The following is a 14,872-nucleotide window of genomic DNA, read 5'->3' on the forward strand; positions in this document are numbered from 1 at the left end:
TAAAAAACGTTATTTCCAGTCATAACTTCCGACAATGGCACACAAAAACAGTTACAAACAAAACGTCCAACAAGGGGCAGGCGGACACTTTTCTTTTAATGTAAAAAAGTGTCTTGTCACTGCAACATTTTTATCTGTGTTGGATTACTTTTTTATATGAATGCTGCTGCTCAATGTCTTGATGATTACATGACCTTGATGATGACAATGATTGATACTGTTTATCTCAGAGTCATTGGTATACTTTCATTTATAAGGCAATATTTGGACTGTTGCCTTCTCACATTTACACCTTAATTACTGTGAGAAAAGCTGGATCTTATTCTTTTCGTTCACCAGATCAGTTGTTGCTTTCTGTCCCTTTTTACTCGTACAGAGTTGGGTCAAAGGGCATTTGTTTACTCTGCACCTTATGCTGGAATATGCTCCAGAAAGACTGGAAACTAACTGACTACGTTTCTTTGAGCACTTTTAAATCCAAACAGAGAGTTATTGAGGCCAATTCCACAATATGCACTTGTTTCTCACAACATGTTTAAGGAACTGTATTTAGTGTTTGCTGCCTCTTGGCCAGGGCTCCCTTAAAGAAAAAGAGCTTCTTATTCTCAATGGGATATTTCCTGGTTAAATAAAGGTTAAATAAAAATACGATTTTACAACAACAAAATATGTTGCAGATTAACATATTTGTGGTTTGAAGAAATGTCCAATGCCGACATTTCTATCTGCTATAGAGGCTGAAAAATCTATTATTTAGTAGGAAGAGTTGACACTTCTGTTGAATTTACAGAAAAACTTCAGGTTTTAGGGGCTTATTTTAAAATCACCCAGAGGTTTTACACACATTTTTCCCAGCCATTTTAGGCGTAAATGGGTTAAAAAAAAGACACAAAATTACCAAAAAAAGACACAAAAGTATTGAAAAAGACACAGAATTACCAAAAAAAAGACACAAAATTACTAAAAAAACCTTCAGGTTTTAGGGGCTAATTTTAAAATTGCCCAGAGGTTTTCCCAGGTGTTTTTGGCCTAAATGGGTTAAGTAGAACAACAAGCTCACGCCCTGTTCTTCCTCTATGATGTGTAACATTAGCCGAGCATTAATAGATCCTGGTACCAAGAGGCTGCATGCTTAATGGCAAACTGATTCTGATGAGATTTACTTTGATACTTAGCTATTGAAATGTGATATTCAATGACGAGGCGTTATTTGATACTCGGTACTAATACCTAGAAGTATCAGGGTTGGATACCCAGCTCTAGTTACAGCAGTGAAAGGTGTTTTCATATCTTAGTAAATATATTATTTTCCAAAGAAAACAATCACAAAGCGCTGCCGCCAGAAAAAACACACGTTGTAATATTTTATAATGCCTTCAAGTGTAATATTTTCCTGTCAGTAACATATATAATACGGTGTGACACCTTTGTCAAGCCATCACTTTTCAAAACTGACATTCATATTAAAGTTGACAATTGACTCACAATGTTACCTTGCCCCAGCACAAAGGACCCACTGGGCTAATTATAGTTTGGCAAGCAACATATTGACTAAGTTCCCAGAGGCTCTCAGTCAGTCACCAGCTAAATCGAATTCTGTTCACAGCACAATGACACATAGTATCAATCAGCAGCTGTATCTCCAGACACCTCGTGTCTGATTGATGGCTAGTGGCAGTGAATGATCGTCAGAGTCAGTGGGAAGTCCTGCAAAATCTGCAAAACTACGCCATTAACTCCTGAATATGAGAAAATAAACAACGTATATGATATGAACAAGAGAAGCACTGCAAAAACTGCAAAAACTGGAATCTAAGATGAAATATCTCAGATCAAAAGGGGATATATGCTTATTTTTTGTCTGATAAGATTCTTAGTCAGCAGTTTTTATTTTAGACTGTTTCACTTGTTTGATATAAAGATTCCACGGCTTTTGCCTTATTTTACTTATATATCTAATTGTGTGTCTTATTTTTAGTCATTTTTTGTGTCTCTTGAAACTGGCCTCATGGAGTTTACAGCCAGAACTTTAGAGGTAAATTTACAGTAGGGCTCCACGCTGCTTTGTTTTCTAGTCTGGATGGAGTCAACAGGGCTGGATTATTTGGAGTTTTTGGACACTCCACAGGGTTAAAAGAATACAAATGCCCGAACTGCAGCACAAATCCTCAACTCTCCAACAGACATGCTACACACGTGTCTGTGTAAAAACACCCACACATGGACGATTGCATGAAACCAGGTGCAAGTGCACAAAAAAATTCAGGAGTTATACGGCTAAATTAGCTTGGCTGACTATAGCATAATCTGACACCTTCTGCCAGACTTGCAACTCTTAGCCTTTTTTTATTGTTTGCTTCATGGTTTTATAAAGGTATTTTAGGAGTGCTCCGGGAGCTGCATATACTGCATTTGCTGACACATGTATATTTCACAAAGTGTCAGGGCTGCAGATCAAGGTGTGAGGCGGAGAGGGGGGAGTTCTGTAATAATAACCACAACACAGAATATTAGTCTAAAGACTAATGCACACTGCAGTGCTGCTCTTGTTTATATTTAATAAGTTGTTTATATTCTCACACTGCAAAAAGTCAGCTCTTCAAAACAAGGAAAAAAAGTACAAAAATTAGGTGTATTTTGCTTAAAAATAGCAAAAGTATCTGCCAATGGAAGAAGAAAATTTGTCTTGTCAAGACTTTCCAAAACAAGTGAAAATATCTAATGTCAATGAACCCACAAATACCTTAGAATTAGTGTATTCTAATTAATAGCAAGTGACTTTTTTCTTTGTTCACATTTCAAAATCACATTTCATGTTGGACTAAAGGACTAAAAAAGACACAAAATGACACAAAATGGCCAAAAATAGACACAAAAAAGACACAGAGGACACAGAATGACAAAAAAGACACAAAATGACAAAAAAGACACAAAATGACCAAAAAAGACACAAAGTGACTAAAAAAAGACAAATGGCCAAAAAAGACACTAAATGACAAAAAAAAGACACAAAATGACCAAAAAAAGACACAAAGTGACTAAAAAAAGACACAAAATGACTAAAAAAGGATACAAAATGACCAAAAAAGACTCAAAGTGACTAAAAAAAGACACAAAATGACCTTAAAAGACACAACATGAGAAGACAGAATGGCCAAAACAACACAGGACACAAAATGACTAAAAAAACACACAAAATGAACAAAAAACACACAAAATGACCAAAAAAAAGACACAAATGACCAAAAAAAGACAAAAAATAACTTAAAAAGACACAAAATGACAAAAAAAGACACATGGACCAAACAGCCCTATAAGCCTCTGTAGAGATAAAAGCTGCCACCCTGGTTTATTGTAGCTCCGTGGTGCTGGTGTCTGGAGGAGAACCTCTGAAGGCTCCGTGGGGAGGAGAAGCCTCTTGGTAAAAGTGCAAACGGCAACATGAAGTATATGTCAGGCTGACGAGGAGGACGGCGGTCCTCAGGGAGCCGTGTCGGCTAACGGCCGTCTACTAAGCCCAGTATTTGGTGCAGTTTGACTCCAGAGCTCCTTTTATCTTATGGGGCCCCCGTCGGTAAATCAAAGAGTGCAAACACTATCTCTGCTTTGTACCCTGAATAGAGCTCAGCACTCCTGGGAGGAGCAGAGCTTACGTGGAAGAATACCTAATGCCTCTGTGGCACTAGAGCGGAAACCCACTGGAACAGTGAAGCAATGTGATGTGATCGTCTCCTTTAACACGGAGTCCTAGCAGGAACGGGCCTTTTCAATTATTCAACCGTTTTTTTTCTTCTTTTTTACCCTTGCAGTGTACATTCGTTTTTATTTTAGACTGTTTCACTTGTTTGGTATAAAGATTTCACGGCTTTTGCCTTATTTCAAGAATTTTAAGAAAAATATTCTACATACTGATAAAAATATTTGTAGCTGTATCAAGAAAAGTTTGTCTTTTTGTGTCTTTTTTGGTAATTTTGTGTCATTTTGTGTCTCTTTTTTGTTCATTTTGTGTTTTTTTTGGTAATTTTGTGTCTGTTTTGGTCATTATGTGTCTTTTTTTAGTCATTTTGTTTCTTTCTTTTGGTCATTTTGTGTCTTTTTGGTCATTTTGTGTCTATGTTTAGTCATGTTGTGTCTTTTTGGTCATTTTGTGTTCATTTTTTAGTCATTTTGTGTCCTTTTTGATCATTTTGTGTCTTTTTTAGTCCTTTAGTCCAACATGAAATGTGAACAAAGAAAAAAGTCACTTATTATTAGTCAGAATAAACTAATTCTAAGGTATTTGTGGCTTCATTGAGATTAGATATTTTTACTGGTTTTGGAAAGTCTTGACAAGACCAATTTTCTTGTTCCATTGGCAGACAAGCGGAAACCGACCGGAAAAGTGAAAGCGATGTGATGTGATCGTCTCCTTTAACACGTCGTCCTAGCAGGAATGGGCCTTTTCAATTATTCAACCTTTTTTTTTCTTTGTCCTTGAAGTGTACATTAGTCTTGTTTTATTCTCCGTGTGTTAACAAGCAGCGTCTGGCCTGCTGCAGCACCGATGTGGCTGTCACCAACACTTCACTTCATTGCTTTTTTTGGTTGGTGTGTGTGTGTGTGTGTGTGTGTGGATAAAAGGCCGGAGTACAGGCTTGTCGTCAGACATCAGCTAAAAGCAGCTTGGTGACAAATAAATGGAGCTGCTGCTGTTTTTTTTTTTTTATAACGTAGCCTTCCAAATCATAATAACACACACCTGAGCATACAGACTCTTGAGGATAGAGACAGTGTGTGTGTGTGTCGGGATAATGGATTTGTTGCTGTGTGTGCACAGATGTAAATCTCTGCTAATGCACACACACACACACACACACACACACACACAGCTGAGGTATCACCAGTACAACTTCATTTGTAAGACAAGTGGCAACTTATTATGTTACATCACTGAGAAAAATATCTACTGCTGCAAAATGTTTTTTTTTTTGTTTTTGTCGTATTCCATCATGGGTCTCAAACTCGCGGCCCGTGGGCCAATTGTGGCCCTCGTGATGATATTTTGTGGCCCCCACCTTCATATGAAAGTTTAATGTGAGTTTTATATGAATGGCACTTTACCGTGTTGTGTGGAAGGTCCCTTTAATTACTTTTTTTGGTAATTTTGTGTCTTTTTTAAATAATTTTGTCTTTTTTTAAATAATTTTGTCTTTTTGTAATAATTTAGTGTCCTTTTTTGTAATTTTGTGTCTTTTTTTTGTAATTTTATGTATTTTTTGGGTCCCTTTGCGTTTTAAAAAAATAATAATTTTGTGTCTTTTTGATAATTCTGTGTCTTTTTTGGTCATTTTGTTTATTTTTTAAGGTAATGTAGTTTTTTTCTGTCATTTTGTGTCTTTTTTTAGGTAATTTAGTGGTTTTTTTTGGTCATTTTGTGTCTTTTTTGAAGTCATTTAGTGGGTTTTTTTGGTCATTTTTTAAATAATTCGGTGTCTTATTTGCTCATTGTGTTTCTTTTTTTCAGTAATTTAGCTTTTTTTCTGTCATTTTGTGTCTTTTTCGTAATTTTGTGTCTTTTTTAAGTAATTTAGTGGGTTTTTTTTGGTCATATTGTGTCTTTTTAAAGTAATTTAGTGGTTTTTTTCTGTTATTTTGTGTCTTTTTTTTGTCATTTTGTGTCTTTTTTTGGTCATTTTGATACTGCCTCCAGCGGCCCCCAGGTAATTTCAGTTTGAGACCCCTGTATTACATGATGTCAAATTAGTTTCTAAAGTAAAGATAGCACTGAGCAGCGTCACCATGTCTGTCATTACACATAATATTACATATTATTATTATTATTATTATTATACAGCGTGAGACTCAAAGAATGCAGTGTAAATGACAGGGGTTTAGTCTTTATCACGGTGTTTTACTGTACAAACACAATCCCCCGTTATAATCCCACACTTACAGAGTACAGTGGCCATCAAATGAGGAATTAAAGCAGCTAAGGTACAGTAGATCTAGCTGGAGGAGATTACTTTATATATCAAAACCACAAGTTGGTAGAACAAATGTTCAGCTCATCACTTCCAAACTCCAAAAGCACTGCCAGTTTTTTTTCATGATTTATTTAAAAATACAAGCTGGCCACCTTGAAAAACGACTGCGATGCACCTTACGAGGGAACAAATCAGCATTTATTTAGCATATTTTTGTATGTACATATGAAATAACTTGCAGCATACAGTGTTAATCCTCTGGGCTCTATGATAACGTGGCTTTTTTCAAATCGCCGTAACAAAAAAACGAGGTCTAATCATCTAACACTGTTCCTATAAATAAACATGTTTTTATGGTCATTTTTATGTATAGTTTTATTATCTTTAAATTTTACCTTTATATGTTCATATTTGCAGCATATGTTTAAATTTTTAAGGTCTGAAACAGTTCATTGAGCATATTTGTGGTTTTTATTGTCATAAATAGTATAATTTTATTTCAGATTTCATGATTTTTGTGTATTTTTGGGCTCAATTTGTTTGGGTTAAAGTGAAGAAATAATAGTCAGATCATGTTGAAGTTGTGCTGAGAAAATACCAAATACCAAACATGGGTATAGTAAATATTATGTGGTATATAAAGGGCAAATAGGCTCAGAGCCCAGAGGGTTAACTAGTGCTCAGAGCAGCTTTAAGCTCCCAGCGACGCTATCTTCTATCTCCTGACCTCGATTTCAACATTGTCTCAAGACTCAAGGCTCTCACACATGTGCCAGCCACATGTGCTACAGAATGACCAAAAAAGACACAACAACAGACACAAAATGACAAAAAAAAAACACAAAAAAGACGCAAAAAAGACACAAAATGACCAAAAAACACACAAAAAAGATGCAAAAAAGACACAAAATGAGAAGACAGAATGGCCAAAAAAAACACAGAGGACACAAAATAGCAAAAAAGACACAAAATGACCATAAAAAGACACAAAATGAAAAGACAAAATGACCATAAAACCCCACAAAATAACTAATATAGACACAACAACAGACACAAAATGACCAAATAAAGACACAAAATAACTGAAAAAGACACAAAATGACCAAAAAAGACACAAAATAACTAAAAAAGACACAAAATGACCAAAAAAGACACAAAATGAAAAGAAAAATAACCAAAAAGACACAAAATAACAAAAATAGACACAACATAAGACATAAAATTACCAAATAAAGACACACAATTACCAAATAAAGACACAAAATGACCAAAAAAAGACACAAAATGACCAAAAAAGATGCAAAATAACAAAAAGACACAACAACAGACACAAAATGACCAAATAAAGACACAACATGACCAAAAAAGACACAAAATAACTAAAAAACACACAAAATGACTAAAAAAGACACGAAATAACAAAAATAGACACAACACAAGCCACAAAATGAGCAAAAAAGACACAACATGACTATAAAAGACACAAAATAACTAAAATAGACAAAACACAAGATACAAAATAACTAAAAAAGACACAACAACAGACACAAAATGACCAAATAAAGACACAACATGACCAAAAAAGACACAAAATAACTAAAAAACACACAAAATGACTAAAAAAGACACAAAATAACTAAAATAGACACAACACAAGCCACAAAATGACCAAAAAAGACACAAAATTACAAAATGAAGACACAAAATGACCAAAAAAAGACACAAAATGACTAAAAAAGACACAAAACAACTACAAGAGACACAACACAAGACACAAAATGAGCAAAAAAGACACAAAATGACTATAAAAGACACAAAATAACTAAAATAGACAAAACACAAGATACAAAATGACTATAAAAGACACACCAACAGACACAGAATGACCAGAGAGCGATCTCCTCCTGACCTGGATTCCAACATTGTCTCCAGACCGTCTCTCTCTCTCTCATGTGCCAGCCTGCACAGCTTGAGTGCTTATATTTAGACAAGACTGCCGTCTGCCCCAAAATTACTCATGCTGCGTCTCCCCTGGGACTCCTGTTAGCTCCTCCACTGCTCCTTTCTTAAAAAAAAAGAAGCCGAGAGGCTGTGACCTTTCTTCGCTGCCTGTGGTGTTTGTCCTTTGCATGGTGCCATACCTTGACCTTTTCACTCCTTTTAGTTTCCAGCAGGTAATCAATTAGCTGCTACTTAGATTATCACAGTCAAAGGTGAGTAAGACTGCCGTGGTGAGAATCGTGTATGAAATGCTGTTTCTAATGATTTCTGAGCTCCCGTGGGTATGTGAGGTGAATTATTTGTTTCTTACCAAGATAAAAAAAACTTTAGACCCTAGAATCAACATTTTTGATACATTGCTTGGGAACCAAAACGTCACAGATATCCACAAAATTATCATTATTACTTTATTAGTTTGTTATTAAGGTTAACCCCATTAGATGCAGCAAAGCCACAGCTATTCTTCCTGGGCTCCAACAGGATCAGATAGACCGACCTGGTTTCACAGAAATCCGTGAAATAGCCACGGATTTGCTTAACTCAAAATCCGTGGAATAGCCCGGAATCACTCAAATTTCCGTGAAACTGACACGGATTTCGCTACAAGGCAAGTTAATGACAGTCATATCCCGTGGCTATTCCAACATACAAAGTGATTATGTACATTCACTGAGTGAATATTTAGAAAATAAAACATATTTTTCTCGCTAGAAATGTGATCAAAATCCATTTTTATGCAGAAAATAAGTCAAAATATTGATTTTTTCACTAAAAATGAGAGAACTGTCCGCCATGTTTTTTGTTCTGTCCGCCGGGACCTTGAAAGTCACGTGACTTGGAACAAACCAATAGGAAAAAATATCCATGGAATAGCAGGCAGAAAAGGCACAAAATGACCAAAAAAAGACGTAAAATGACCAAAAAAGACACAAAAAAAGACAAAAAGCCCCACCAAAACAAGACACAAAGTTTTTCTTTTTATCTTGGTAAGAACCAAATAATTGTCAAATTGAGTTAATTTCTTATTTTAAGTGTTCAACATGCTTATTTCTAGATTTAATAATCTGAATTTCAAGAAATCTTGTCAAGGTAAATTATCTGTCCATGCAGCAAGATCATTTCCCTCAGATTTACTGTTTTATCTGTTTTTTTGACCTTTTTTAACAGTGCAGGTATGCTGTTGTGATGGGATTTCTCCTTGAAGACAACAGAAGGACACGGGGAAAATGCCGAGGGTGCTTTTAGATTGTTAACACACCGACTGGGTTGTGTTTGTGTCTGCTGAGGGTGGAGGGACTGGAGGAGAAAAAGAGTCGAGGAAAATGAACATTTTTCAATCTGTTCACTGTTAATTAACTAATACGCTATCAAAGTGTGATAATTGGGTGAGTGGAGCCTTATCTAACCAGCCGTTCTCCCACCTCGTGGAGAAAGACTTTTTAAAAAACACTTGATTGGGTTGTTTTTTTTGTTTCACCTGTGGTATATTTTCTGTTACTTTTAATCATAAAGTCTCTGCTTTACTAAAAATGCCTCAGTATGACCTCCAGATCATGTAACAGCTGGTTTACACCAGAATATCTACACATCCCCTTGATCTGAGATATTTACTCTTACTTAGATTTCAGTTTTTGCAGTGTTGGCAATGTATTCTGATGATAAAGAAAACTAAAAGGAACGTTGACTTGATCTTTAATCCACTTTCTCACGCAGAGAGGTAGTAAATTTACCCTACACCCCCTGACAGTCTCTCCTAATGAGTCCGTGGCGTCTCTGTAAAAAGATTTTAGGGAAAAGAAGTTCATCTTTTCTGCAGGATTAGATTAGAGGGAGCCCTCTGACTGAGGCCGCCGTCTCCCCGGTGACCACAAAGCCTGTTTGGTGGAGCGCCGACCTTCAACCTATAAAAGGAGTCGGCGCTCTGCTGGGACTCCACGGCGGCCTCCTCCTGAGTGGGTGGGCCGGGTTAAGGATGCCAGTGTTTATAGTCAAGTATGAAAGTTAGTTGGCATGAATAATAGTGGTGCGTTGCTGCGTGTTGGCTTGATACAAAGCTTTAGGGGGAGGAGGAGGAGGAGGAGGAGGAGGAGGAAGCTCTGGGTGAGTCATAAAGACTCAGGTTTGGCAGGAGGTGAAACAGAAGCTCTGCTGGAGTGGATGGGAGACGACAGCTAGGTGGAGACTTGAAGAGGGAGCCAGCCTGTTGCTGTCTCAAACCAGACGGAGAAAGTGGGGAGTCTGTTCAGCTGCAGACTGTAGAGAGAGGAACAACAGCAGAGAGGAGGTGGCGCTAACGGCCTGCTACATTCACTGCACAAATTTACTTTGTGGCCGATGAAAAACATCAGATTTAACCCTCTGGAGTCTCTGAAAGCTCCAAATCATGACTTATACCTTTATAAAACCATGAAGCAAACAATAAAAGAGTTGCAAGTCTGGCAGAAGGTGTCAGATTATGCTATAGTCAGCCAAGCTAATTTAGCCGTATAACTCCTGAATTTTTTTGTGCAATTGCACCTGGTTTCATGCATTCGTCCATGTGTGGGTGTTTTTACACAGACATGTGTGTAGCATGTCTGTTGGAGAGTTGAGGATTTATGTTCAGCATTTGTATTCTTTAACCCTCTAAAGTCTCCAAAAGCTCCAAATAATCCAGCCTTGTTGACTCCATCCAGACTAGAAAACAAAGCAGCGTGGAGCCCTACTGTAAATTTACCTCTAAAGTTCTGGCTGTAAACTCCATGAGGCCAGTTTCAGTTTAATGATGATATACCAAGTAAAACTGGAGACAAGCTCAAATATATTTAGTATAAAATGATAGAACTGGATGTAACCCTCTTATATGTTAGATTTGACACCTTTGGTCACATTTGCAACATTTAAAATTCTTTATTGAGCATGATAGTGTTGTCAAAATCACATTAAAGGACTAAAAAAAGACATAAAATGACCAAATAAAGACACAAAATGACAAAAAAAAGACACAGATAACTTCAGATTTAGACAAAATTCAGTTTTTTTTTTGCTCTTTTGCCGACATCTTTTCAATATCAGCGCTTATACAACCAATGTGCCGACATGAAGCAAAGGCTGAGTTTACACTGATGTTCCCCTTACACCATTATTGATTGGATGCTCCCCATAAACAAGCTTTGAGTTTCAAGGTTCAACACAAACAACCACACAAACACACACACACACACACACACACACACACACACAGAGTCCTGGTTCATTTCTGTGGTTTCTCTTCTTCTTGCCGTCCCTCTCCTTCTCTCTCTGCTGCTCTGACTCTCCCTTTCCTTCCCAAGGCTTCCTTTAAGGAATACACACAGCGCTCTATCACCCTGATGAATCTGGTGGTCTTCTCAAGGAGAGGCCGTCCGCCCGTAATGCAAAGACAAATGCCCCCTGTCCCCCCCGTCAGCCGCTTCTTATGTTTAAGGTGATGCAGAGGGACAGGTTGATTAAAAGAAGGTTAAGAGATGCGCCGCGGGCCGTCACTCAGCCGCCATGACGGATCGCTGACAACCGGGTCAAGGGTGTTGCAGCTCAGAGGTGCAGAATGAATATAGCCCCTCCCCCTCCTCTCCCAAGAAAACTACAACCTCCCCTTCCTCCCCCCTTAGCCGTCACCCTCGCCGTTCAAGTGGATTTACGAGCGTACAGGTGTTCTCAGAGAGACGTCTCGGCCGTGTTTTAATTAAGCCAGACATTTACTCAGGAACAGAGGCAAAGTCACATAGAGGGGAATGGGACCTGCAGGGATGAGGATGTTGACCTTTCCTCAGTTTGTCTTACTGAATGATTCAAATTCTATGTGCTCCATAATTCATGCTAAATCATGTAGCGCTTGGCACAGCCTCTTCCAGTGGGCTGAAGATTTCTCTACGCCAGTCACACACTCACTTTTTTAGCCTGACATGGATGTTTTTTTTGGTTTGTACAAGGTTAAGGATTCAGAAGATTAAGAAAAAATCTATCTATAAAACAAGAAGCATGTGTGTGTGTGTGTGTGTGTGTGTCTTGCTCATGGCACGAAGGTGTGCATCCTCGATTTTGAAGATTTTTTAATTATTTTTTCTAAATATCATTATTTATGTAGGACGTGTTGCAGCATTGCACTGTTTCTGATTGGATGCCCCCGCCCCCTTTTAGGGGAGCTCCGCCCCATTGTGTGAGAGGCCTACACCTGGTCAGTAACACAATTCACTCTGGATTTCCACCCTGACTCATCTCATCTGAAGTCTATTTAGCCTACCTATCTTTAGCAGTTTTAAAGTGGCTACAAGGTTCCATTTTAAAATAATATTCAAATAGTTTCCAGAGAATATCAATGTTGTGTTTTATGGAGTTGCAGACGAATACATACTTCCTACGGGCACTGCACTAGTCTGATAAACACGAATGATGTAAAAGGGACCAAAAAAAGACACATAATGACCAAAAAAAGACCAACAAGGACCAAAAAATGACACAAAATGACTAAAAAAGACACAAAATGACTAAAAAAGACACAAGATGACAAAAGATGACCAAAAAAATACACAAAGTGACCAAAAGCGACACAAAATGTCAAAATATAACCAAAAAAGACACAAAATGACCAAAAAAAGATACAAAATGACAAAAAAATGACCAAAAAAGACACTTACATGCAATATAGTATATCAGCTAATTGATTTCATGTTAATGTACTTTTAGCGCATCAGATTTAAGGCCTTTCTACTGCATCAGTTTGATCCATTGAAAACAGTAAAAACTAAATTTTATTAACTGACAGATAAGCATGAGATAGTGTCTCTGTGTTATTTAAGGTTACTAGCAAGATTAGCATTAGCATCACCTACAAAATACAATCTGGCACTATATGAATACATTCTTCCTACGGGCTCTGCACTAGTCTGGTAAATAGATGCTTTGTTGCTTTGCTAAAATCATTGATTGCTTTCTCAGGTAGTTAGTTTGACCTTGTGAACACTTCAGCAGTGAAAAATCGGCTGGTAGAAGAGAGAGAGAGAGGGAGGGAGAGAAGGAGTGATCCCCCTGCAGCCATTCATCCATATCTGGACCACAGATCCACGCTGCTGCTGCTGCAGAATGCTGCAGAATGCTGAGAGTTACACATGTGCACACACACTTGGCCGTATTATTAGACACATTCATAGACATAACGGGTCATCTGCAAAGACAATTAAGAGCAGGACGTCTGTCTGCACAAGTGCCATATCTCAAATAGGCATTTTAACTGAAAGCTCCAGGAAATAAATTGGTTTGTGATTATTTCCGGGCAAGTGATTAAATATCAGGTTCATTTATGCTCAAGTTGAGTTAAAAACCAGGCAAAGTAAAGAAATGTCTTAAATTAATCTTTTTTTTTTCCTTCCAAAAACTCAATAAAGCGCTTTGAATATTAAACAGCTTAACTTTATTGAAGAGTATAATAACTGTGGAGCTTCTCAGGGGTCAATGCTGTTATTACTCCACAGAGTGTGACATCATCATCATGTCCCTGAACAATAACTGCAGCGTGGTGATGAGGTAGACGGTCCACTATTGATCACTGGGCTGGCCAATATGGGCAATATCAAATATCAAATATCATATTTTTTTGATACCTCTATATCAATATTGCAACATTGTTGTAGACATGACTTTTGCGGCTCGACCATGAAAAGTGTGCTATGACTTTTCTAAGGGTTTCAACAAACAATTTTCAAATAATTTGGCAAAAACACGACAAAATCCCCCCAATGTTACCCTATGGAGAGGCTAGAGTGCATGACATCATCGCTAGCTGCAGAGGGAGAGAAACATTTGTCAAACTGCGCTCGAGGACGCAGATACCACTCTACAGAAATAATTTATATTATTATTATTATATTATTTCCATGCCCTAATTAATTATATTACCGCAATGAAAAAGAGCAAATTACTTTTTTTAAATACATCATTGGATTGACAGTTTATTTGGTTTTTACGGTTAGAAAACCACAATCTGACATATTCTCCAATTTATAAAAAACCTAAATTATAACCCCGTCTGATTGTTTTAAGCCTGTTATAGTCCTCATGCAAGCTGTCTGTGATCGCTCATCGGAGTTTATTTGGCGTTTAAGTCAAGTCTGGTTGAGTCAAGTCAAGTTCATTCATATATATTCAATTATATTTCATACGATAGCCATAGACGTACAGGGCTTTCTCCCAGAAAGTCCTGTAACATAGTATAGAGCAGGGATGGGCAACTTAAATGCTGCAGGGGGCCACAGTTTACCATGTTCACTACCACAGGGCCACATATAGGAGCATCACTTAACCAGATATGATGAAACTGCAATTTTAAATATGTTTACAGTGCAGTAACTTAACATATTTCATGCTCTAATGCATGTTTAACAGTATAAATAGGAATACAAAAGGTTTGAAGCAAATAAAGAATAACCACTTACTGTGATTTTTTTTTTCAGTGCAAGAACAGCAGACCAACATTAATTACAAGAAGTAGTTTTGTGCATTTTTACACTGAACTTTTAAGATTTCATGCTCAAATGCATGTAGTTGTACTGAGGGCCACTTCAAGTGAGGGTGAGGGCCGTATGTGGCCCCCGGGCCTCCAGTTGCCCATCCCTGATATAGAGAATGATGATATAAGTAGGGATGAATTAACGAGTGAAGCAATCTCATCAAAAAGCAATTTTTGCTAATTTTTTGTGATGTAAAAAGCTGCTGAACTCACATTGTGTTCAGTCATTTTGAGCTTGTAAAATCATTTCTACACATCTTGATTTGACGTTGTCATTAAACCTGCTGATTGCTGAGATTTTAGCGTCTCACATCCACGTGTAAAACGCTGCTATACAGTGTTGTGATGCTGTCGGGCTGCAAGCTGGAAAGAAATCAGTAGAAAA

At 37.4% G+C, this 14,872-nt stretch overlaps 1 protein-coding gene across 1 annotated transcript in view; it reads left to right on the forward strand.

Moving 5' to 3' along the window:
- kirrel3b (kirre like nephrin family adhesion molecule 3b) overlaps window positions 1-14,872 on the forward strand; it is a 339,909-nt gene that overhangs the window by 60,202 nt on the left and 264,835 nt on the right. The gene's annotated exons all lie outside the window — the stretch shown is intronic.

Source organism: Centropristis striata, chromosome 4 (genome assembly GCF_030273125.1).
Source record: "Centropristis striata isolate RG_2023a ecotype Rhode Island chromosome 4, C.striata_1.0, whole genome shotgun sequence".
Classification (NCBI taxonomy): Eukaryota; Metazoa; Chordata; class Actinopteri; order Perciformes; family Serranidae; genus Centropristis; species Centropristis striata.